The sequence below is a fragment of the Camelus bactrianus genome, chromosome 6 (genome assembly GCF_048773025.1).
Source record: "Camelus bactrianus isolate YW-2024 breed Bactrian camel chromosome 6, ASM4877302v1, whole genome shotgun sequence".
Classification (NCBI taxonomy): domain Eukaryota; kingdom Metazoa; phylum Chordata; class Mammalia; order Artiodactyla; family Camelidae; genus Camelus; species Camelus bactrianus.
This window is the reverse complement of record NC_133544.1, coordinates 21,212,275-21,239,217: the sequence shown is the minus strand read 5'-3', so window position 1 is coordinate 21,239,217 and position 26,943 is coordinate 21,212,275. Positions and strand designations below refer to the sequence as shown.

At 39.7% G+C, this 26,943-nt stretch overlaps 1 protein-coding gene and 1 non-coding gene across 2 annotated transcripts in view; one reads left to right on the top strand and one right to left on the bottom strand.

The window, feature by feature from the left end:
• Nucleotides 1–26,943, top strand: part of NRXN3 (neurexin 3) — a 1,655,134-nt gene that overhangs the window by 1,083,702 nt on the left and 544,489 nt on the right. The gene's annotated exons all lie outside the window — the stretch shown is intronic.
• TRNAS-AGA (transfer RNA serine (anticodon AGA)) lies at nt 1,243–1,315 on the bottom strand. The gene has a single exon. It is a non-coding gene; the product is annotated as a tRNA-Ser (tRNA).

Sequence of the window (26,943 nt, the reverse complement as noted above, 5' to 3'; positions counted from 1 at the left end):
CCTTTCGAAATTCCATCCAAGTTCTCAGTGGGACCAATTCTAGTCAATAACCACAGCCCTGGTAAGCTGTCCCTTTCCTGCTCTGTGCTTGCATGATGGCTATGCCTCTCACCACCAAAGCTCAACCTACTGCCTGCAGTGGCTTCCTGTTTATTAACTTTTTTCTTTTTACTTTTCCTAGCTGGTAGGCCCTCTTCATGCAGCCTCATGAGAGATGAAAGAATTGCAGCTGACAACTTCTAACCTCAAAGTTGACTTCCATAGTCTAGCCTGGCATGTCTGTCTGTAAACAAATCTAGAACCCACCAATGGTTTTGAAGCCATTACCAGCAGTTTGTCTTAGGTAATAGTAACCAAGAAGAAAATCAAGGCTTGGGGACCAGAGAGAGTCCCTAAGTTCAGGATAATATCAAAGCAGCCAGAACAATAGGGGTGGTGAGAGATGTGGGCTTCTCTTTGCCAGGAACCCTGCCAACCTGCCTTCCACACAGAAGCGCCTCTCTGTTTCAGGCTCCAAATCCTCGAAGACAGACAGTCTTTAATGAAGTGTCAAAGAATTGATTAGGAGAGCTTCTGCAATACAAGCTCATTGATGAAACCGTTTTGGCAGTCTGGATGATATAATTAGCCCAAACAAGATATGAAATCTGTAGCGTTTGGGGCTGTAGTCCAGTAATTTTTAATTTTGTAATAAAAAAAGAGACAAAGAAGGAAAGGAAACAGCAAGAGAAGATGATTTATGCTTGTCTATGACAACATGGAGGAAAAAGTTTCCAAGATAACATTTGCCAGATATGGATCATAGCTTTAGGTTTTCTGTTATCCTTCTCAGAGAATATCATTTAGGATGCCTGTGTTATCTCTACCTTTATGAAATCTGGCACTCTACCAATACTGTCTCTGTTGGAAGCAGAGGCATTCCTCAATCCAATGTATTCATGTGTTCCTGTTTTATCATAGACATTCATTTAAGGACCATTTTCCTACACATGCTGACCTGAGTTTTCTGGAGGACAATAGAAGAGAAAATTGGAATAATATGGGACCTAAGTCTTACTAATGGCTAGAGCCCAAAGGAAAGGGTATAGTAATGAATGGCTGATGGTAACTATCAAAGAAAAATGTCATCCTTACGACTTCACTGTTAATGCTGTAACATTTATTTTCCTATTAAGAATAGTTCTTCATTGACAATTCATGGGGGGAGGTTATTTATTTATTTGTTTGCTTGTTTGTTTTTAAAGGAAGTACTGGGGATTGAACCCAGGACCTCGTGCATTCTAAGCATGTGCTCAACCACTGAGCTATACCCTCCCTGTCATCACTGACAATTCTTAATGGATACTGCTCCCCAGATTCCCCTAGTCTTTTTACTTTTATTGTGTATGGAAAGATGATATGGGTAGTTAAGGGAGCTGAACAAATATTTTGGCTTATTTCTATATAACCTCAAGTTTTTGTAATATTTGTGTCGATATAGTGGTACTGTATTGTTGTTGACAATTTTGTCATCTCAGGATATTTTACAAAGGTAAAGCTCACACCGTCAACTTGTTTATAAAGGATTTCATCATCTTAAGAGGTGATTACATTATTATTATTAGTGTCTCTTAAGTATCATTTTCATCATAGTTCTAAAAGGCTCATTTCTCAGGTGGAAATATTGATACTGAGGAAATTTGCTGCGACTGTCTCATGACAAGACACTCACTCACTCACTGGGTGTCTTCTACCAGCTTCTTCATGTGTAATCCTGGATTCTTGCAGGTTCGTGAGAGTTTAGGGGTTATTAATCCAATTGCTTAATAAAGACTGTCCTAAGAGGTATATGTGGTGAAACAGTCTTATTTTAAAAGATTTGGGGAGAGAATACTTTAGAAACCGCTACTTTATTATCTCAACAATTTTATTCTTGGGGATTTCTCCTATAATTAGTTTAATTTTTTATTTGATCCTATTTTATATATGAGAATCTTATTTCTTCTTTTTAGCATTCTGTTTTTTCTAGATGCAAAAAAGCACTTTCATTTTTATTTTCTGACACTTCTCTAAAATCACCTTAAACTTTCTCCCTGCATACTGCTTTGAGATGATCTGGAGCCACACTGCCTGAGTTGAAGCCTAATCCTACAGTTTAATGTCTGTCTGATCTTCAGAAGTTATTTAACCTCTTGGTTCCTGTGTAGAGTGGGTTAATAATAGTACATACCTCATGGAGTTTCTGGGAGAATAAAATGTGCTAATATAATACATGTGAAGTATTTAGAATAATACCTGGCTGGCATATATTAAGCACCCAGTAGATGTTAGCTATTCTGTTTTACTCCATTCCATTTCTGTAGTTTAATGTGAAATCAGTAAACCTGCCAGTAAATAATTCTACCAGGTTGCCATAGGTGTTACCTGAACAACAACGAAGAAAGCTTCTTACTTAAAAACATTTGGTAAACATAGGGTGATATATACATTTCAAAATTTTGCCTTACTGTGGGACTTCCCAGACATTCAGTATATAAATATGAATTGTGCATATCCATTATAGCTAATGGATATGTTTCTTCATATTATTTTATCAGAGCAGCTTTCTTTTTCATGCACCACGTACTAACATCTCCAATGAATTCAGTTTGGAAAGCAGTGCCCCAGTCATAACAAGACATATTTCTGAAGACCCCAGAGTTATTGCTAGATATTTTCATGGTTTCAACAATTATTTATTGCAGTTGTCCTAAAGGCAGAGAGCAGGAAAGGGAATCAACTCTCTGAAACATCCCTACTCTTTAAAAAGAACTTCCATTTTAATTATTGGTGAACGGTGAAAGCTTTCACTTTGACAGTAGTTAGATTTGTGATGGAAGGGCATCATATTTCTCTATAATGATTACTTCCCAAGAAAGGAAGTGTCACTCAGACCTGATATGGTTCCTAGCCATCTCTGTCGGTGCTGCAGATCCCTTTTCCTCGTGACTCTATAGGGAATCCATGATGTGGATTTTTCTGTATTTGAGCTGGCAAAAGATATAGATCAAACGCTTAAGGCCATTAACAAGAAGTTAAATCAAGAACAACACAGATATAGAAGCATTCATTCAGGGTAAGCACGAAATGCATTGCAGCATTGATTCTGGCATTTTTCTCAGCTCCTAATAGCTTTGAGCGTTTGATCTATATGTTTTACGGACCTAAATGAAGGGAAATAAACATCTGGATAGATTTCTTCCTATTGAGTTTCCTTCTCACCATTTTTCTGCCTTGGTAGTGGACTAAGGCTATGAGCTTCATTCACCTGGAAACATCCTAAAATTGAGGATGCTGGCCAGAGCACCAAAATGTGGTGCTTGCAGTTTTCAAGCACGTAAATAATTTCTTTTTGAACAATTCCAAAGCCGTGTACCATAAGTAGATTTGGAACATGTCTTTAAAGCAGGTAGGTAAATTTTCAGAATCACTTAGCAATTTTCACAGGGGGCAGGACACTATATTATTATTTTATTATTGTTAAGAGCTAAAATTTATTTTTCAGGAATTGGGCTAAATGATTCAAATCCATTATCTCACTTAATCCTTACAATATACCTATGAAGTAGAAAGTATTACTATATCCAGTTTACAGAAGTGGCATCTGGTGCTAAACCAGATTAAATGACCCTTCCCCTTGGGATTTGAGTAAACATCATATTGCCCCCTAGAATAATTTGATGTTCACTGTAAACATTTACCCTATTAACAGATAATGCAGTTTTCAGGTATTAATTATGCTGAAGAGTGTGTGTAGGCATGAGGAAAAATAGTATATGTTGTTCTCCAGGATCATAGTAGGTTTTTATAGGTGATATGTTATTACAAGATCATCCTGACATTTTCAACAATGAACCCTTCCTCGGTGAGACTGAGAATCATGCCAGCTGGTATTACTAATGTGTTTGCTTTTTGAGGGCATGGGCCAGGCCCTGTGTGTACGCCACTCCCATAATCTCTTAGTATGGTGCTTTGCATAAGGCAAGAACTCAGGAAGTGTTTGTTGAGCATATGGATGAATACCTAATTCTATAATCCAGCAAGCTGTGTCTTGGTAGGTTTTGTTTGCCTTTGGTGGGCACAAGACTTTTAACTATAAGAGGTCAGCTCGAGTTTCTGTCCTGTTACACAGAATTGATTGTACACGTTTCCATTGCTCCTTCATTCAACGTTGCAAAAAAAAGAAAATACCCGTAACATGCTTTGACTCACTTAATAGTGAGGCGTTGAATTAAATTAAAAAGTAGCATGAATTTATTAACTCCAGTACTTTTGGTGATGAATTCAAAGTGAATCTTTATTGTAAAATTGGTGGTGGATGGTGGTTACGGCGGTGAGCCTATTTCCAAACATCATTGCCAAGCATGAAGTATTTCCAAGTCTCCTATTTCAGATACTCCAACATTATTTAAATATCTAAATTAGAGAAAAATGAAAGAAAATAGGGTTCTTAGAAGCATGTTATCTATTACTGCTAGCCATTTAGTATGCACAACGCATGATTCTTCTCCTTAGACTGTACAAAGATGAACTCTCTAGAATAGATGTCTTTTGGAAGAATGGCCTTCATAGGAAGGTTCCCCTTTCACTGGATGTCCATGCATACATAGTTAATGAATCACTATTAGAAAGCGATTTCTTCTCCAAAACAAACCGGTCAAGGCAATAGAGTCAAGTGACTTCGAACTCCCCAGGGGGGCATCAGCCACCCTTAACTCCAACACACCTTTGAGTGGCTCGTAGCTCTTTGTGTTTCAGCTGGCTTTGATAAGTATTCAGGCTTTTTTCCTTTGGTCCTTGTTGAACGGTCATGTGATTTTCGAGGGCTGCACAGAGAAAAGAGGGAGGGGAAGGAGAGAAAGGAAAAGATCAAGAAGAAAGGACTAAGCAACAGTCCCAGGAACCTGAAAGATAGAGAATTCCCAAAGCAAAGTTCAAGTCATCTAGGGAGGAGTATGGCTTTTGCTTTTGTTGCAAAGACTACCCCCCCCCAACACACACACTCCTCACCGGGTTCCTTCCTAGAAAGATACATGCAATGTAGACCTGTGAATGTAACTTTTGACAGTGACACAGAACAGTGAAAACTGTAAGTCAGTCCATTGTGAGTGCAATCCCACATTATCTCATGCATTAAAAAAAAAAAAGAGTCGTACAATTATGTACATATATAACCTATTTCACAGTAACAATAAAAACATATTTATCGATTCATCAAAAGGGTGACAGGTTTGTTGTGTCTATCCAAATGTATTATGCTGTGATTTTTCTCTTCCTTGAGAAAGATTTCCCTGAAGACAATATTTACAGCAGGGGCAGGAATTTACATTATGTTCAGATATATGTTCTGACTAGGAAGCACATTGCATTTTGGAGTTGGGCTATATTGTACATTCCTTGAAAAATCCACTAAAGGGAAATAATGTTTCATCTACTCATTTGCTCAGATTTCCCCATAATTTTCAGTGATGGCTATTGCTAGCAGTCCTCAGGATCAGACACGGCGCCAAATGGGAGAGGGGAACACAGGCATACCTCAGAGACCATTGCAGATTCAGTTTCAGACTACTGCAATAAAGCGAATATTGCAATAAAATAAGTCACACAAATTTTTTTGGTTTCCCAGTGCATATAAAATTATGTGTACATATAGTCTGTTAAGTAGTAGTCTATTAAGTGTACAATAGTGTTATGTCTTTAAAAAACAATGTATATACCTTAATTTAAAAAATAATTTTTGCTAAAATATGCTAACTGTCATCTGAGCCTTCATGTGAGTTGTAATATTGTTGCTTGTGGAGAATCTTGCCTCAGTGTTATGGCTGACTGATCAGGGTGGTGGTTACTGAAGGCTGGGATGGCTCTGGGCATTTCTTAAGATAAGACAACAATGAAGTTTGCTGTATTGATTGAATCTTTCTTTCATAAATGATTTCTCTATAGCATGCAATGCTGTTTGATAGCTTTTTCCCCACAGAACTTTCAAAATTGGAGTCAGTGCTCTCAAATCCTGCCACTGCTTTATCAGCTAAGTCTGTGTCATATTCCAAATCCTTTGTTGTCATTTCTACTGTCTTCACAGCATCTTCACCAGGAGTAGATTCCATCTCATGAAACCATTTTCTTTGCTCATCCACTAAAAGCAGCTCCTCTTCCATTAAAGTTTTATCATGAGACCACAACAATTCAGTCTCCGCTTCTAATTCTGGTTCTTTTGCCATTTTCACCACACTCAAGTCTTGAGCCCTTCAAAGTCCCCCATGAGGGCTGGAGTCAACTTCTTCCAAACTCCTGTTATTGTTGGTATTTTAACCTCTTCCCATGAGTCACAGATGTTCTTAATGGATGACATCTAGGATGATGAGTCCTTTCTAGAGGGTTTCCAATTTACTTTGCCCAGATTCATCAGAGGAGTCACTATCTATGGCAGCCATAGCCTTATGAAATGTATTTCTTAAATAATAAAACTTGAAAGTCAAAATTAATCTTTGATCCATGGACTGCAGAATGGATGTTGTGTTAGCAGGCATGAAAACAACATTAATCTCATGGAACACCTTCATCGGAGCCCTTGGGTGAGCAAGTGCATTGTCAATGAGCAGCTGAGCAGTAGGTCTCAACAGTGCACTTAAAATATTCTGTAAACCATGTTGTAAATAAATGTGCTGTCATCCAGGCTTTGCTTTTTCATTTATACAGAACAGGCAGAGTAGATTTAGCGTAATTTTTTAAGAGCCCTAGGATTTTCAGGATGGTAAATGAGCATTGGCTTCAACTTAAAGTTACCAGCTGCATTAGCTCTTAACAAGAGAGTCATCCTGTCCTTTGAAGCTTTGAAGCTGGGCGTTGACTTCTCCTCTCTAGCTATGAAAGCCCTAGATGGCATATCTTTCCCATATGAGGCTGTTTCATCTATATCGAAAATCTGTTGTTTAGTGTAGCCTCCTTCGTTCATTATCTTAGTGAGGTCTGGATGCAGTTTCTACATCAGCACTTGCTGCTTCACCTTGCACGTTTATGTGATGGAGACGGCTTCTTCCCTTAAACCTCATGAACCAATCTCTGCTGGCTTCATACTTTTTTCCTGCAACTTCCTCCCCTCTCACAGCCTTCATAGAATTGTAGAGAGTTAGGGCCTTACTCTGGATCAGGTTTTGGTGTCTGAAGGCAATGTTGTGGCTGGTTTGATCTTCTATCCAGGCCACTCAAACGTTCCCCGTATCAGCAATAAGGCTGTTTAGTTTCCTTATCATTCCTGTGTCCCCGGGAGTAGCACGTTTTAATTTCCTTCAAGAACTTTTCCTCTACACTCACAACGTGGCTAACTGTTTAGTGCAAAGGCCTGGCTTTCAACACGCCTTCCTCACTTGGCTTGATAATTTCTAGCTTTTGATTTAAAGCGAGAGACGTGTGACTCTTCCTTTCACTTGAACACTTGATTTAGGGCTATTCATTGGCCTGACTTCAGTATTGCTGTGTCACAGGGGAGAGGGAGGATGGAGAAAAGGGAGAGATGTGGGGGAACAGCCATTTGGTGGAGCAGTCAGAACACGTACATTTACTGATTAAATTTGCCGTCTTATATGGGCACTCCAAAACAGGTACAGGAGTAACATCAGAGATCACTGATCACAGATCCCCATCACAAATACAAAAGTAATGGAAAAACTTGAAATATTGTGAGAATTACCAAAAGGTGACAACAGAGGCATGAAGTGAGCAAGTGCTGTTTGAAAAATGGTGCCGGTAAACGTGCTCAGCACAGGGTTGCCACAAACCTTCAATTTGTAAAAAACGCAGTATCTGAGAAGTAGGATAAAGTAAAGCACAGTAAAACGAGGTCCGCCTGCAGTCTTGTCGTGGAGACGTTTTCAGATTGAGTGGAACAGTTCTGTAATCCTTACTGAAAAAAGTCTTTATTGTCGTCATGCTATTTTTGACAGTCGATGAAATATCATCTTTATCCCATTGAAGTGACGTATTTCCTCTCTTCTTTTTCTTTCTCTCCCTTCTTATATTCATTATCTCCCCAGCACTCAGGATGCATGGTAAATATTCAATAACTGTTACTGAAAAAAATGAATTAAATTCAAGTCTAATTTATATATACTTGTTAAAAAAAAGAGTATTTTGAAAGCATAAGCTTTTTTAAAATTCAGTATTAACCACTGTTGTTATTTTCTGGAATTCAGGATTTATAAGTGTCATCCTGGCATTTAGGTATCTTCCTGGTCTTGATGTACTGTGAAGGTGAGTGTCTAAACTCCAACACTATTTGATTTCTCTCAGTGCTCCAAGGTTATGAATCCAAAGAGGTCGCAGCCATTCCAGGTCTAATCCAGAGAATCCCTGAAAAAGGAAGTTACTCTATAGGTCCTCTAGAATTCTGAATATCTTAGAGATACATGGAAGAAGAAAGGGAAACTTGATCCGATTTACTCAAAGCCTCTTCCTTCTCATCTTAGCCTACTCAGTCACTTAGAAACTGTTGAGAGTGAGACATTATGAAGGATTTATGCCCTAGCAGGAGACTTCAAGGTCTTCAGGGTTTGCCTTTACAAAAACTGCACATAATCTAAAACATGATAATAACAAAGACTCAGCAGGGACCAAATTTATACATACATTACTACCCCAGAGAGCTTCCCATCTCCAGTGAGTCAGGGTCACTTTGTGCCCTGGGTATGGCAGCTGGAAACCAACAGAGGCCAACACAGAGCTCCCCAGAAGGAAATACTCCCCTGTGGCCTTTGAGTGAACGCCTGAGTGTCAGTGTCAGCCAGAAAGGAGTGCCAAGGACACTGCTGTGCGCATCACAAAAGACGCATGGACTGTGGAGAAGTCATCACTCCAGTATATTAGAAGGGAAACTGACATTGGAACACAAGCCAGACACCAAATCTAATAAATTGTGGGAGTAAGGGAGAGCAAGCTGAAATACAAAGGTATAGCCAATAGCCAGATTGGGGCAGATCAGAGATTAATGACAGAGGTTAAGATAACTAGTGTAAGCAATTGGTCTGATAACTACTCTGCAGGGAAACAACCTTTTGATGGTGGTGGATCAAAGTGAGCTGAGAGCCTCTGCCTGTTCACAAAGGAGCCATAAACCAGTATGTCCAGAGATCTATCCAGGTTCTGACTTTCTGAATCACCGTGTAGCCACTTACAAATCTTGGCATAATTTGTCCACTGACAGAAAGAAAATAAAAAGTGCCTAAATTTTGCAACATCATGGGAGAGATGGGCAAATATGAGAACTTTCCATTTAGCAACAATAAGCATAGATACTTTTTATTGACAGCATCCTCTTTGCCAGGCATTTGACCCAAGATTTTTTAAGACTTGGAGCAACCTACTCTTGGAACAACCTACTGAGACTCAAGGAAGTCAAGTTTGCCTGAAATTACACAGCAGGCAATTAGCAGAATATGGATTTTCCTGCTGATTTGTCCCAATTTAAGGTTCTGAACTTTCCACTGTTAGATGCTACATATAAATATTCCAATTGAGGTATGTAAGCCTGTCATACCATTTCAGAGAAAAGTTGATTCTCAGAAGAATCTCAAATAGGAGTGCTCAGGCAGCTATAGAACCAAAGGGCACCCCAACTAGGGCAGTGCTCACTGGATCCTGGTGCCTTTCTGCCTTGCAGACGCAGTACATGGGAACTTGGGGGCTAGAGTCAGACAGAACTGGGGACTGAGATCTTGGTTCTTCCACTCGCTGGCTGTGCCATTTGGCCACATTACTGAGCCTCTCTAGGTCTGTGATTCTCACTCTGTAAAATGGGGTAGTCTGAGGATAATAATAGTGCCGATTTTAGATTAAAGCCCTCGGCGCAGAGTGGGACGCGTGGGAACATTAGTGCATGGTCATCGTCCTCTTTGTCATTATTGTCCATCAAAGAATCAAGCAGGTGTTGGCCATATGTCGTTTTAAAGCAGAACACTTGATGTAAAATGGAGCCAGCAGGAAGTATTCAGAGATGGTTTAGACATCTTTCCTGGTGCACATATACAATATTTACCAAACCAGTGCTATTCAACATCTGATCCAGTGCAGTGAGAGAACACTGAAAGACAGACAAGTGACTTCACCTCCTTAGTTCTCAGAGTCACTACTTAGATGTTCCCAAAGATCCCTTCCGGCTCTGAGGGTTTAACATTGTTCAGCACCGACTGTGTGCAGAGTTTGTCTCTGGGAAGAATGGGGTTGATACACATAGAGAAGCAGTATGTAAAAAGACCTATCATTATACTATAGAATTAGTCAAATGAGAAGCCTACTCTTTGTCATAGAAGGGTTTTGAAGGGAATAAAACGATATATGTGAACAGAGTTGAACTTCTGAGGAGGTTGGTGATAATATAAATATGTTGTAGCCTCTAAATAAGAATAGTGATGTTTAAAAGAACATAAATTAAAGAGACCACTAAAGGGAAACGAGAGATGGATTTCCCCCTCTGGATCTGACTCTGGTTTTAAATTGCATAGGTGAGAGATTGGTTAAAGAGATTTATTTCAACCTTTAGTAGTGTATTAGCAGTATCAGAGAACAAAGGGTATGATTAAAAGAGAGAGGGGAAGAAATAGAAACAAGCATGACAGTGTCTTGGAATTTAATTTATTTACGTTTAGATTATTTTGCTATCACATTAATCTTTGTATAAATCATGGTTCTAAGTACGTTAAGCTTAAATGGTACTCTGTTTAATTTTGAAAATTTCTTACAATGTTTATTAACCGCTATAAGCTCTGAACATTTTTTTTTTAATCATTGAGATGGTTCTTCTCAAATGAAATCTAGGCTCCAAGTGGCCAAGGTAACTAGTAGGTGGGGGAAAAAAATCTGTTTAAACACTTGGTTCAATCACAGTTATGTAGAAACATCTTGAAGAGATGAGTATAGAAAAGAAAAAAAAAATACAAATAAGATGAATGGGGAAGATACACGGGAGGAGAATCCTGAATGGAGAAAAAAGTTTTCTAATGTGTTTTTCTTGGATGAGAGTATCTTAGAATTCCTACCAAAAAAAGGAGCATACTGTTTACCTCTGAGTAACACTGCTGCATAGAACATTATGTGATGATGTCATTTAGTTCTAGGTCAGGATTTTTCAGAATGCAGATGTTAGTTTAACAAGACAACCCCGTAATGTATGATCAGGAATAACCACATAAAAATTTTAAATTAGAAGTGTTTTAAATTTCTTCAAACACTTAGACAATGACACAATTTATTGTCTAAAGTGATTAGCACCGTTTTAAGAAGATGCGTTTATTTCAACAGTGTTTCCATCGGAGAAACGAGCTTTTCAGGAGAGGTTTCTAGGATCCTTGGATAACCAAAAGTTCCGTTTGACTCAGACCCTGATACTGCATTTTCCCAGAATTCCCCTAACCTTCACCTTGTCCCGTTTCTGATAATTGCTCAGGTTATTTCAACCTATGTCATACGTTTACTTCCTGTGACATGCAACACCAAACAAAAAACAGGAACCATCTTTTCCTTCCCTCTGTTCCCAGAAAGAACTAGGAACTTCCTAGCCTTGGGCTAAATTGTGAAGCTGACAGTTTGTCTGGGGAGCTTCCAAGTGAACGTATTTGGCATTTCACCAAAGCCTCCCAGGAAGGAGGTTCTCTAACCTAAAGGAAGGATCCTACTTCTGGGAATTTCGAGCACATCAGAGGGTAGATGGAGGGCATCCCCCCCCACCCCCGGGGAGTTTGGAGGCCAGCCAATGCTATGGAAGAAAGTAAGGGACAAATATCCTTTGGAGGCCTCCCACAAAAGAAACCAGAGGTCATGGAGGCTCCCTTCCCAGAGGGTTTAGGCAGTGAGACCTGTGAGTCCTCAGTGTCTCTGTCTATGGGCTACAGTCCATGGGAGCTGGTTTTCAGAGATAAATTTCCTAAACCTTCAGGTCTCCTAGATGTACTGGCCCTCCCAGAAAATACAAGCCTTGAGCTCTGTTTATTTATAGTTTCCAGATTCTCAGATTCTGCTTATAAGACATCTGACATGATTAACTGATTTTTCTAATTTAGGATACAGTTATTTTCTGTGTAGGAGGCTATAAAGTTGCCTTTCTTTCTTTCTTTCTTTCTTTCTTTCTTTCTTTCTTTCTTTCTTTCTTTCTTTCTTTCCTTCCTTCCTTCCTTCCTTCCTTCCTTCCTTCCTTCCTTCCTTCCTTCCTTCCTTCTTTTTCTACCTTTCTACCTTTCTTTCTACCTTTCTGCTCTGTTTTTCACATTCCTGTCACTGTCAAGACTGGTAATTAATGAGGACTCAGTCATGGATGGCTTCTTTTCCCACCTCTTCTTATCCTTCCCTTTCCTGCCTGAGTGATGAAGAATGATGGCTCTTCTGCTGCACCCCTGGTTCCCTGTCCTCGGAGCACTGAAGCCAGGCCCCATGACAACAAGTCCCCACTGAGGGAAAGCACTGGGGATGACAAATGTGACTCCTAGAGCCCAGGCATGAAGGGTGGGCTTCCTGATCCTCGTCACTGGCCATCATCTATCTCTCCTTGTCAGCAGGCCTTTGGGAAAAGCAAAAACAAAGAAGAAAGAAAAAATTCTCATCCCTGCATGGCATTTCTTCCAGTGCCCTAAGTTTTAGTACCGTGAGAACCCCAGGGGATGGCTTTGCAATAGTGCTAGAAGGTGATGTGTCGTGAGGCTCTCCCAAGGTTTTGATACCCACCCTTTCACCCAGCAATCCACAAGCACACCTGCAGGAATACTTATGCTTCGACTATTTCTCCAATTTTGTTTTTCCCACATGTCTGCAGGAAACAAAAGCAAATGTGCTCTGTAAAAAATTGACAAATTTCCCACTTGTTGTATGATTAGTTTATGTCTCTGGACACCATAGGACCCAGTCTGTACTCTTATTTAATTGAGGAGATTGGGGAGGAAACTTCCCCCCAATGACCCATCACAGGGCTGGAAATTCTGCTTTCAGAGATTCATGCCTTTGGATTAAGATGTTGCATCTCCATGAGGTCCCATGAAATAGAAGCCATTCTAAGTGGAAAAGATGATTCAGTATGACCTAATCAGCCATACCCTCTTACAAATTCTGTTAGCAGGTCCATATACTCTGGAGATCATGAGTTGACAACAATAGCCCTGAAAGCATGGGAAGTAGCCTGGAGAAGTTAAGATGGGTCAGAGGAGAAAATAAGTTCTGAGAAAGGAATACCGCGCAGCTTGGGAGTCGGGGAGGGATAGAAGGATTGAGGGACGATGAAGAAGTGAAGCGAATGTTGGCAGATTTAGGCAGATTGAATGAAACGAGTGACTTGGTGGCCTGGATCATATCTCTCTATGTTTTGCACAGGAACTCCCACATTATAGGCAAATAGAATGTTGGCCTTAATATGTTATGGCATTTGCCTCCCCCGCCCCAGCACATTTTTGTGTATTAGATCCTGCTTGCTTGCTTGAACTGATTTATACAAAAAAGGAAATACATTGTAAGGATGCAGAGGTATATCACGAAACTCAAATTAGGTCGGGAATGTTACTAATTCAGTTCAATTAGCCGTTTACACAATCTGCCACATAACAACCACAAGATCTCAGCAGCGCAGGACAGTAAACATTTATTTGTCGTGGAGCTGTGGGCTGGTAGAGGGTCAGCTTCTGAAGCCTGAGGTTGACTGAGTGTTTCTGTTAATCTCAGCTGGGCTTTACCATGGGCGTGGGAGTCAGGTGGGGTTTGGGGCTGTGGGTTTTGCTCCGCTCGGGTAGGTCAGCTTTAACTACGCATCTCTCATCCTCTTCCTGAGTCCACCCACCAGGGCATATTCTTTGTTTTTGCAGATGAGCTTTTGCTGCTTCCTGGGCCAAATGGCTCTCTGGCAATTATTCGCAGGTGTGCCTCACTCCCATTAAGAGAACAGCCAAATTGACATGCTCAAGTCCCAGTCTAAATCCCTGAGTAAGGAACTTCCTAGTCAGGAGGTGTGGTTATGTTAGGCAAGGTGACTGCCTCGGCTTGCTGGAACCATCTGGAAAATAAAAGAATGGGCAAAAGACAAAAATAATGCCCCATTAATGACATAGAGTGCTTTAATTCTTTAATTTTTGCTGTGAGTAGGGATCAAGAGGAAATTGTTTTCAATTGTTGCCTACAGGGAACAAAAATCATAGTAAATTCATCATTGGAATCTGATTCTTGATGGGAAGACCTTTGGATGGTTTGTTGAGAGTTTTTCTTTCTCTTTTTCTATTTCCTTGCTACATGTGCGATTTCTGTTTTTCCCTTGTTCCATGATTTATTGGAAATCACAGGGAATGCTTGAATAAACCTTGATTATTCATGCTTTTGTTATTGCTGGCTCCAGTCAAAGATCCAAGCCAGGCATCGCGTTGGTGGCCTTAACCACATGCAGTGCTGTCTTTCAAGTTTCTTTCTACAAGACCATCCAAAATTGGCTTATCAACACTGATTTTTTTTCTCTACTGCACATTATGCAGCCTCTTCCCCGGTTGGGGTGACCCCCTCAACTACTCCTCATGTATTAATCTTGTCTCGATGCCTTTTCATGAAGATTCCTATTGAAAATGTCCCCTCACCTCTTCTGATCACTGAATCAAGATATACTAACTCCTGAAGCCCCCATCTCAGTCCCATTTTCTCCCTAACTTCTTTATGAAGCCACATAGACTGTTCCATTAAACAGTTCTCTCTTCCTTCTCTGAATTTCTGTTATTTCTCTTATAGCCAGTGCCAGTAGTTTGCCTTGGATCCACACTGCCTTGTATTCTTCTCTCGATTCCTCCTTTGCTTTGTTTTTATATCCCACACTAGATCACGTCCTCCTTGGGCAGAGGCACCCAACCTCGTGCCTCTTTTGTGTTTCCCAAGAATCTGTCCCAGTGCCAGTTGCATAGTAGGAGCTTTATAAACACGTTATCTGATTCCAGAGTTCTTAGTATATCAAAATGATGGTTATGCTATCAGGAGGCCGTCTGTCATCATGCTCCAAATGATCTCCTTGTTTGTTCAACTGTTTGTACTTAGTCTTTACCTCTTTTTTTCTGGAGATTATAATTTTCCATTATAAGGGCAGTTTCTGGAAGGGGGTGCTCTCACTCTGCCATCCGTTTCTCCATGAGTCTGGTAGAAAAAGGATGATCCACATAACTTCTTTCTAATATGATTTATATGAAATGGAAGCATTTTCTGCTTTTCCCTTATGTGTTCTTATTTTGAATTGCAAATACTCACTTTCACATATATTTAAAAGTTATTTTGACAGTATGTAATGTAGACTTAAAACATTCTGAACTTGGCTGTTTTCCCTGGATCAGTTCTTTTTTTAGCAGAAACACTGTAAATACCCCAACAAGTGTCAGAACATACAGTATAGTGAACAGCCAAGGACAATCTGTTATGATATTCTGCGTATTAAAGACCAGTTTGTTTATGCCACCAGGAGGAATTCATTTTTAGCATTTGGATTTGATGGATTTAGTGAGAATGACATAATTTGCTTCACTAAACAACAGTGCCATAAAAAAAGGATGTGCATTACTCTTTACTTAATGCTAAAGGAAAAAAAAAATGTAAAGATACACAAGGTTAAGGTAGCCAAAGAAGCAGTGTTCCTAGAATTAACAGAAGAGAATTCAACTATGATACTGAGAAGTTGACCAGCAGTAATTCCTTTCAAATAGGTCAATTGAATGGGCCGGGAACTTGCTTCATGGTGGAAGAAGTGAAGCTGTTAGCTGTTCTACTTAGAAACCTTGAAACTAAGGAATAATCTCCTGAGAACAACTGATGTGAGCTATAATCTTCCTGACTGATTCTCCAAAATGAAGATTGAACTGTGAGAAGGATCACAAGTAATTTCTGAGCTGTCACACTTGGAGGGAGCAAAACCACAGGACTTTCTGTTTCTCTTCTCTTTCCTCATCTTCCTTTTTCACTTCCTACTTCTTCCTTCTTTTCTCTCTAACGTTAGCTTATTCTCTTCCTCCATCTCCTTCCAGTTTTTGGGATATATGAGGGATATTAAACAGGTGACATGATTGATTGAAAGCTACTAGTCTTATAAGAAGGGCAAATCCCCATGTGTTGGGCTTTGCTTACGATTGTTCTGATGACACAGAAAAAGAAGCAACACTCAAAATCAAAGGTGAGCAAAACCAACGAAATCTATATTTATTAACAATTATTTCTTAAGTGAGGAAATAGAAAGATGTATAAGAGTTCACGCTTTCAAGTTATTTACAATCCATCGAAAGTTGAAAAAGCTATGTGTTGAAAACATATATGAGAAAAAACAATTAACAGTTTAAGGTATTAAGTGCTAAAAGCAAATTAACTGTTACAGATAGAAGTATGGGTGAGGAGGGAAGCACTCTTCACTGGGGTGGTCCAAGGAAAGTGGGCTTTGAGCTGGGTTTTGAATTATCACTGCATAGGATTCAAACAGACAAAAGTCATGGCTGGAGATGAATGTGAGCAAAAGGTCAGAGACAGTTCTAGATAAGTCTGGCTCATGTAGAAGGATTTTAAATGGTGGATAACTGTGGAAAGTGGTTTAAGATCAGCTTGGGAAAGACTGTGAATGCCAGGGTAGAGAGCTTATTATGGGCTTGAGCAATATAATGGAACAGGAATTGAGAAGCCAGGTCACTGATTGGGAACAGAAGAGTGGGAGACACCTAAATTAGGTAAAGTTAAAAAAGGATGTATTTTGAAGGCTGGTCCATAAAATGAATGAAGGCATCCGTGAAAAATATTTTTTAGAAGTCAAGTAAAGGAAGTGGCTTTGTAAAGGTGATGGTTTTGAGATTTTGATAACTATGAAATAACCATGTGAGAATTACACACTAATCTGTAAGAGAGTCGTGAACCAGAGTTTGGGAGAGAGTATAAAGCTAACCTGTGGATTTGTGAGTTAGCCACCTAAAGGTGATGGTTTAATCCATGAAAATGGATGACATTTTCCACAGAAGAAGTCTGTTCAGAAGGTTTGGCATATCCCTGATGAATGGATATTAGGAGAATGAGAAACCATTGAAGAAAGGAAGAGCCGTTAGAAGGACAGGAGAACCCAGGCAGTGGATAGAGTGATGAGTGTTTCAGAACTGCAGAGGGTCTGGAAGTCTAAGGACAGCTGGGTTAGCACGAGACTGAGAGGGAGGAAAAAGTGAATCAACTGGAATGAAGGACAGTAGGCGTCTTAAAGGTCTTTTGTAGCAATCGTATGTTTGTCTGTAAGTAACATCCCTGGGAAGGAATGGGTTCCTTTCCTTTGCCTTGTTCTTCTTCATTAATACAAATAGAAACACAGGTGGTGAGACAAATTGGAAAACAATGTACATGCAGCTAACACTCCTAGAGAAAAAGATTTCACACTGTCTCTTGCTAACCTGTTCTGATACTCAATGGCACTTGTTACCCAGGAGTTCTTTTTAAAATCATTATCCAAAATCCCCATTGCTCTCATTTAAGCTGTGTTTTTTCCTGACATTCTTTTGTTTATCCTCAGGGGACATGAAGAACATATGGTTACTATCTCTCAAGTAATAATCTTCATAGTTTTGAAATAGGTATTTCACAAGATTTTTTTTTTTTCTCTCTCTAGCCTTCTATTCTTCAGGCTAAATAATACTGAGTTGTTTATCCTTTCTCTATGGGTATTTCTTCCTGGGACAGTGTCTCAGACTGAGGGCCACCGTGGAGTCAAGTTTGCCTATTGGTGGTAATTCAAGAATGAAATAATGATGACTCCTTTGGGGAACAACTCTGTGTGTCTTTTGTATCCTGAGCACTTATCAAAACTAACAGGTACATATTATATCTTTCAAAAAACAAACAAACAAACAAAAAAAAGTGTGGTCAAAGGGGAAGAACTGTAGCTTTCATCTCTTCTTCCCAGTGACAGCCATATATCAACTCACTTCCTGTCTGAATGAAAGCAAGGGTTAAAAAAACACATACTAAGGTATAAAATCAGGAATATGATTTTTAAAAGGTTGTTAAAAGTCAAGGCTAATTTGTTGGGCTGTTTTTTAGGGATGTGATATTTTATATCTTAATATATTCAGAAACACTCAGAGGCATTAAAAGCTCTGAGAGCAGTAGGAGTTGGCCTTCTAATGAATGTTGCCTCCACATCCTCCCTAGGATTTACGCCATCCTTTTTCATGCTAGTTTTAATAAAGATTATTAAGGACTATGAGTCTCAATTTGTCAACAAGTATTTGCAATAGGCCAGCTAAGAGCTTGGCACTGTGTTCCAGGGGGACTTAAGTAAACGCAAGATTGCAGACTTGCTAAAGCTGATAAATCTTCTGGTTTATCTCAGAGGTGGAGTTCTCTTGACGCCATAATAGGCGTGAATGTTTACATAGGACTGACCTTGTGCTGGGCACTATTCTAACGCTTTCTGTATGATAACTGACATTGTTTATTTTCATACTTACAAGGACCCACTGAAGTAGGTACTGTTACCCTCATTTTGCAGATGGGAAAACTGACGAGACTTGCCTAAGGTCATAACCAGTGAGCAACAGAGCTCAGATTTGAACCTGCGTCACTTGCCTGCAAATCCTGCATATTTAATCATTTACTTCAGGAGAGGTGACTTCTGGGTTGTCCCTGAGTAAATTGAGAGAGGACAAGTGTGCTAGTTTGTACTAGGAAATCCCCCCTCTTTTGGAATGGAACCTTTCCTCCGATACCTCTCCTCTGTTGGTTGAACTTCATTCCCTGGAGAAAGATGGAAGGGTCTCTTCTACTACAGAGATGGAAGAATTTCTTCCTCAGATGCTGAAGTCAGCCTTCAAACTCCTCCAGTTTTTTTTTTTTTCCTCTTTAGAATGCATTTCATTCTTTTCTTCAGCTGCTACATACGACATTTCTTTTATCCATTCCGCTTTGCAAAACTTGCCTTATTCCAGAAAGGATATTGGATGGTTCACACAAATATACACAATAGACAAGTGAGAGAATACATCCTTCCAGGTTTTGTGGCATCAGTAGACTTGATAAGCATGCCTTTTGTATCTTCTTTTGAGCTTCAGATACGCAGGTTAGGGCAGTAGAGCATACAGCACCCTGCGGCATGCCCCTGGAAACTCCACCAGGACTTCTCAAACACCAGCCTGCATCTTTCCATCCTTGTTACAATGTTATTGACTGACATGCTTATATCAAGGCTTCCTTGGATAGCATTTTTCTCCAGGATCTAATCATCCATTAAGCTTGGAAGACAGCATTGTATAGGATATTAAGGTGGATTTTGGATTCAAAATGTGTCTTTAATTAAAGCTTTGCAGTATTGGACAATTTACTTAATCTCTGAGCTGTTAGTCTCCTTAATCTAGCAGGAATGACAACAAATATTTTACCTTTTCTTAAGGCTCAGTTATGATTGCAGATACATGTCAAGAAGGCTTTGTGTGGCTGGCAGAGTCTGGTAGATGTTTATTTAATAATTGACTTTCTAGGGGGAAAAAAGGCTGTGGTTTGTGGCCTTCCCAGATTTCTGTGGTGGAACTTTTTCCACCAAAGCTGCTTTCAAGCTTCTGTCAGGGCATCACTGAACACAGAGTTGGGAAGCAGTATGTGTACAGCTAAATGGCTCTTAGAAGCCAGTGCAGTCCCGTTCCAGCGTGCCACTGTATGTGCCTCATGCTCACTCCCACTCCTGGGCATACTGCAGCATTAATAAGTAAACTATAAGACACACATGAAAAAAAGAGAGATTTCTATTACAAGGAACTCCCATCAGGTACTGATACTGCCTGGAAATGAGAGGTGATGACTTTATTTACATTTATAATTGTGAACCTTCTTTTGCTTGCTCTGGTATGGGACCTCCAGCTAGTCTTTCTGAATTTGTTTGCTTTTTTTTTTTTTTCTGTTTTCACCGATATCTGCCCCACCTACCCTTTCTACTTTCCTCCTCCAGCAAATGCTTTATATGCAATAGCTACCAAGGAAAGTGAAGGATTTTATAAAAACTCCAAGGTTCATTTAGAAAACGAATGAACAGAAAGTGTCCATATTTTATCAATATGTAGCATTCAGCTAAGAGTTGAGTATAAAAAGAAACATTTGCCTACTCAAAGAAACCACCAACAAAATCTTGGCATAAGAGAAATGGACTGTTTTAGTATTGGCTGTTTATTCTTTCCTTGTGAAGAGAAATGTCTGAATATGCTCATTTTCATACTTCAAGTCATCATCAATTACAGAGCTGCAGGCGCTTTTCTTGTGGGCTACCTCCTGTGGCCACGGTGAAAACGAGCAGCTGTTGGGTAGATACCGAAGAAAAGCATCCTTCATGATGTTCTCCTGTTTTCTTCTCCTAGCTCAGGTGGAGAGATTGATGCACAGGGAAGGAAATGAAGGGCATGCATCCAAGTTTCTTTCTAGCTGTCTCCTTAGAAAGCACTGCTTTTTGGATAGTCCTCAAAGCATGATGCAGCTGAGACAGTATAGATACACGTGTCACATTTAGTTACCGTTTGCTTCCTTCTGGCAATTCTTTGGCAGGTGGAATCAAATTCTTCTCTCTGAACATCATGACCAACTATTTCCCTTTGTGTTTAGTAAATATTTGGGCATTGTGGCTTGTGAGAGCAATGATTGCTTTTATGCTTCATAGACTGGACACTTCCTTGACATTTGATGGTTGATTTGGGGATGTGGTAATAACCAGGTGGAACTGGACGAGGAATTAGGATGTGTAATGTTTAGTAATAGTAATTTTTCCTTAGGTATTTCGTGATATTTGAAAATGGAGTACCCTGTATGTTGGGAGCCTAGTTTTATAGTGGCTCTGCTTTTGGAGTGTTTTATTCAATCCATTTATCAGTCCATTGTCATTTTAATGTTGAGGTATGTTAACATACACTTTAACAGTGTAATTCTTGAGCTAAAAAGTCCTACCTTAGAGACATCAGTAAAGGTGGCTAGAGCTGTACAAGAGTGCATTACAAATACAACAAACCTATCGGACTTACTCCTGAAATGCTGTCTAAAAAGTTGGTCACTCTTGTCACCATAGTTTAGCACAAAGTTAATGAAAATAGGACTATAATTTCAATGTAAAACATCAAGCACCTCATAATTATCATTATCATCCATCTTTATCTGCCGTCATCCATCACCATTATTATTGTATTTTTATTGCTTGGATTAATCCAGTCCTAATAGAGCACAATGGTATGGAAATTATTTAATTATGTTATAAGTGCAAACTTTATCAAGTCAGAAATCATTTAGTCTTATGACAGAAATCAGAAATCAGAAATACCACCTCCTGGAAGGACTAGCTATGTGTGCCTTTAAGATATTTAACTTACACATGCAGAGAAATACGTAGGGTGTCTGACAGCTGAATTTCATCTATTCCCCCATGTTTTAATAATTAGTCTCTCTATCAGGGACTCTCAGACATTAGTATTTAGCAGAAGCACTTAGGGCCTTTGCTAAATACACACCTTTGGGGGTCTCATCATAGTGGGTCTCTCTTGGGGCTCTCGGAGTCTCTATTTTTTTCTTTTTGACAGGCATCTCAGATACTTCTGATATAGGGGGTCAGGAAGAACACATTTTAAGGAACTTCCCACTCAGCCCTCATAAAAGGCATGCACCATTCTGCCTATGTTTTTGTTATGTTACAGTCAATGGAATGTGACTATCAATAAGTAATCACTGTAATTATTATATGTTATTATAGTTACACCAGTCCTAATTATATTGGTCATTAATATCAATAGTGATGAACGGTAGCAGATATGTATATGGTACTCGCTATGACAGCTGTTCTTTTAAAGGATTTTCATGTGTTAATCCTCACAGCAGTTTTTTGAGGCAGGTGATATCATATCCCCATGTTCTGGATGAGGAGTTTCCCTTGGAGGAGGTGGTCACTGAGTCACAGAGGTAAGACAGTGGACTCTGGGACTGGACCACATGGGTTCAGGGTCTGCCCCTGCCACTTCCTGGCTGCACAGCAGTGCCAAGGGGCCTTCTCTCCCTGAATGTAAATGACAACTGAGGATATGACTAACACTGATCTCACAGGGCAGAGCTAAGTGTTCAAAGGGTAGCCTGGAAAGTCGTCCATGCTCTGGAGATGTTACTTGTTACCACCCTCTGCTGTGACAACTCTGCCCTCCAGCCTCATTTCTACTAAGTCATTGTCATTAACATAACAATGCTGCTGTCTGGGCTGTCAGTATCTTTAGCTACTTGAAAGTGTTTTTTTCTTTCTTTCTCTCTTTTCCTTCTTTTTTTTTGAGCATTGGAAAACATTTGGTTTTCAATTAATTTTAATTGACAAACATACAAATATTAGGCATAATTAATAACTTGATTACCTAGTTAGAAAGGCAGAACACAATGCCTGTGGCCAGGAGATTAATGTGCAAGTCTCCGTGTTCATTGCTACTGTTAAATTAGTTCACTTTTTTGTATAAATTTAAAAAAAAATTACTAAGCCCCTTTCTCTACCAAATTAAATTACAGACATCAGCCTATCTGTAGCCTTTCCCACTTCCTGTAGGACTATCTCTCTGCACATTACATGGCTTCATAGCTGCTTCCTGGCCCTCTGGCCTCTGAGGCAGGCGGACAACCCCTGCCTTGAGTTCTGAAGGCACTTCCAACTGCAAATCCCTGTCCTGTGTCTACCGCTGTCTGTCGGTTCCTTGGACTATAGTTCTCAGTATTTAGTGTGAGATGATGCCACCTGGGGCTCTTTTCTAAACACAAACTTCTGAGTGCTAAACTTGGATTCATTAAGTCTGGCAGGGAACTCAGAAATCTGAGCCCCTCTCCGACCCCCTCCCTTGGGTGACCTTGATACAGCCAGTCCACAGACTTCTTTCTGAGAAACACTAGCTTAGCTTGTAGAGAAAAACAAAAATGCACATGAGTAAAAAATTTGGGACATAGTAGGGCAAAAGAAACTGAAGTAAGAATAGCAAACATTTCAAAAGAAAGTGAGACTGCCTCTCTTGAGGCATCACATTAATATATCATACTAACAGTTGCTGTAGAGTTAGGGGTTTGCAGCAGGGTTCAGAACGGGGGCAGATGAGGAGATGGAGTTGTGCTGGGGGACTAGGAAGGAGACCAGTCTGAAGAAGAGCACTTGCCAAACTTGACATCACCAGGCAAGTTCCCGGGCTCAACTTCCTCCCTTTATTTCTTCGGCCAGCTCTCCCTGCCCCAACCTGCCACTAAGGGTCGTGTTTAGGATGGACCAGAGTCCCAGGAGACTGTTGAATATGCATAGAGGAAGGGTTTTGCAAGTTGTGCTTGGAAGCCTCTGGGTTGTTGATAAGATACATATTTTGACATTGTTTACAGAAAAGGAGCAAAGATGGGAGAAGGGTCTTAAAATCCAAGGACAACAAGGAATCCCTCTTGGATGATAATACAATTGAGAATGATCTCAGTAACTGAGGTAGTTGCTAATCAATCATTGTGAGGCAGATCTGAGGATCTTTATAGGGTGTGTATTAGCATATTTACTCTTCTGAAGCGCTCTCTGAGGTAGTTACTAATATTCTAGTACTACAGGCAAGGAAACTGGGAAGTTCAGTAACTTTCCCAAAAGGCATAAAGAGGAGGCAGCAAGGGTGATGACTCCATACTTTGAGGGAAACAGATCATCATTTTTATGGAAAGGGAAGCCACCTTTAGAGTCTGTCGCAAAGGGTGCTATTTGAATTAATTAGACTAAATGGCTCTGTAAGAATTGGAACCCACCACTCAAACAGAATTTAAGCAGTTCTGGCAGCAAACATACTTTGTGCTTCTTATGATGATAAATTGGTCAGGGTCACCTAATCCCATGTAGAACAGTTCCTAGATTTGTGGAAAGGGGCATATGAGGTAGGATTAAAGAATCAGAATTCATCCATCAGACTCCGTCATGATGGTTCATTTCTTCTAGAACTGGCTCAAGAGTATCAGTTCCCTAATTTTTTATTTCTTCTTGGCCCAAAGATTTCACACTGAGAACACTGAAGTCTTTACCAGTGATCTTTTTTTAGCCAGGGATATTATTTTTTCATCTCCATGTCCTCAAAACATCTTTCTAAATCAATTAATACTCATCAAAAATTTAATTTTCTATGACTGACTGAATAACAGTACTATTCATAATAACTGACATTCAATGAGCTCTTAATCTGTGTGGTCACTATTTCAAGTGTTTTATCCATATTTTGTTATACGAAATAGCACCATTTGCTTTGATTAACCCAATTTTATTGGACATTATGGTTATTTCCCAATTTCTGCCATTATAAACAATATTGCAGCAATCATATTTGTAGCTAAACAGTATAAAATATTTGTAATTATATCCTTATAACTAGTTTTCAGAAGTACAGATGCCAGTGTAAGAGTGTACCTGTTTCAAAGTTTTCAACACATGTATCAGATTTGCTGCCAGGAATATCACATCAATTTATATTTCCACCAACAACATAGGAAGATTTTTATTAAAAGTTTTAAAAGACATCAACTGTGAATTAACAAACTCTGAGTTCTTTGTAAGAAAGATGTCTAGCAATCTTTATCAAGAACCAGGATGTCCCATTACCCGTTTCCTCAGAAAAGGGAGTCAAGGGTAAGTTGCAGTCTGTCTGTAACACACTGCCATGTAAGTACTAAAGGATTTCTCCAAAATGCATTATAAATTCTTCGATCCATAAGTAAATCTCCTGGTATGTGAGAGATGCTCTTTCCTTGTCATCCTTGAGAACATTCAGGTCTCAGTTCAACTGTCACCTTTAGAGAATCTTTTCCTACTACCCTGTCTAAGGTAGTCTCCCCAACCTGCCAGTCATTCTGTATCCTGTTACTCTGTCTTACTTTTTAATAGCACTTACCACCATTCTGGTTTTTTTAGTACTTTATTGTCTCGCTCCTCATTACAGCATAAGCTTCCAGGAATCAAAAGATTACGCTAGTCATTTTATCTCTGGGGCCGTAAAACAGTCTTGAAACATGGAAGACACCCAGAGATGATGAATCAGTGAATGAATGAATAAATGCTAGTCCTGTTAAATCCCTGAGTTCACCATTCATCATTCATTCACAGCTGTTAGTCTGCAGTTCAACACTGTTAAGGGACACAGTCCACACATGGGGGAAATACCCTTTGTGACCCTGAGATACTCACTCAGCCTTGTAGATGAAGATGAGCAGGAAAGGACTCATTATTAAAGCATTAGTAACATTGGTCCTTTGGTTACAAATGTGATTTAGTTTCTCCTTGGATTTATCCTAGGAGTTGCCATTTAATGACATTAGGCTATTATTCTGGATGAGTTTGGCTGTACCCTTTTGGTAGCCATCTTCATCAGTTTCCTCAGTCCCTGCCTTCTATGGATAAAACTTTAGCAGAGCTATAAAGATCCTATTGTCAGATCCTCTGAAGATTGTTTTGTTCGATAATGGGTGTTCTGAGAGATACTACTCTGAGAGCAATATCTTAATGATTTACCATGTACCTTAACTAGGAAAATACGCTTGTTTTCCCGGGACAGTGTGGAATCTGTGTGGTTCCCCATGGTTTCCTAGGCACTTACACGATGACTCAGGGATAGGAAGCCTTCCACAAAAGGTTGAATAAGTGAACGAGTTAATCAAAGTCTGTACTACTTATTGAAAAACCCAATTGGGATGTATTATGTGTTCTGGGTAACTCCTTTGAGCATTGGGAATTTGTGTGACTACTTATATCTGAGTTGAACGGCTGAAGTGTGGACAGCAGAAATTGCTTCAAGTAGGGATTTAGCTGGCTTGAATTTATGTGGTGTTATTTGTCTTATTGGGGAGAATGCTTACCCACTTCCCTGATTCTCTAGAAACCCCAGGTCTTCCCAGAGTTCTGTCTGGATTTCACATAGAGCTCTAAGTTTATAATAAACATTCCTGGCTTCTACATATTTGCTATTTGCCCAGAAAAGATGATTGGGCCAGAGTCACTTCTTTTGTGACTTCTTGATTTATTTGTTTGGGTTATGTGGTCAGCTAGGTGAAGACAACAGAGCCAGTCTGATGCTGAGGAACCCTTAGTAAGGAACCCTTGCTTGTGGGATCACGGTGTGCCCTATATAGCGCGTGAAACTGTCCTTTCCTCTTTGGCACCTGACCTACTTGCCTCTTACTCGTCCCTAATATTCCTTTAGTAAAACAAGCAGGGAATATGGTCTTTAGTCTCCCTTATCACAGTAACTGTATTTTCATTTCTTTGGACAAATGAGTTAATTTCCCTATATCTAAAGGTAAAGAGTCCAGGTTTCAGAACCAAATAGCCTAGATTTGTATCCTGGCCCTACTACTTACTACTGCTGACCTTGAGCAAGCTACTTAACCTCTTTGTTCCTCAGTTTTCTCATCTTTGAAATAGGGCTATTAAGAGAACCTTCCCCACTTGGGAATCACGAATTACGAGTTAGCACACAACACGAGCTTAGAAGAATGGCTGGAGCGTTACAAGTTCTCCATGTCAACTTGTTTTTATTAGGAACAGAATTAAGGAAAAGAACCATTAGCTCATCTAAGATAATGATGATAAAACGACAGGTATGATTGTTTGATGTGTCTCCTGTGTGCCGAGCACTGAACTGGATTCTTTGTCTATCTTACGTGATTTAAATCTGGCAACACGTTGAAGTAAATATTATTATTATTCCATCTTACCAATGAGGAAACTGGAGACCTCAAAGACTGAGTACTTTGTTCAAGATTAAATAGCTCCTAAATGGTGGAGCTCAGATTTGAATCTAGTTGCATCTGACTTTAAAACCTGTCCTCTTAACCCTCATGCTATGTCACACCTACAGTCTTCTTTCATTGAGTCTTGGTCTTTATTATTATAAAGTCTGATGGCTATTCCAGAAGAATCCTTCAAAATCC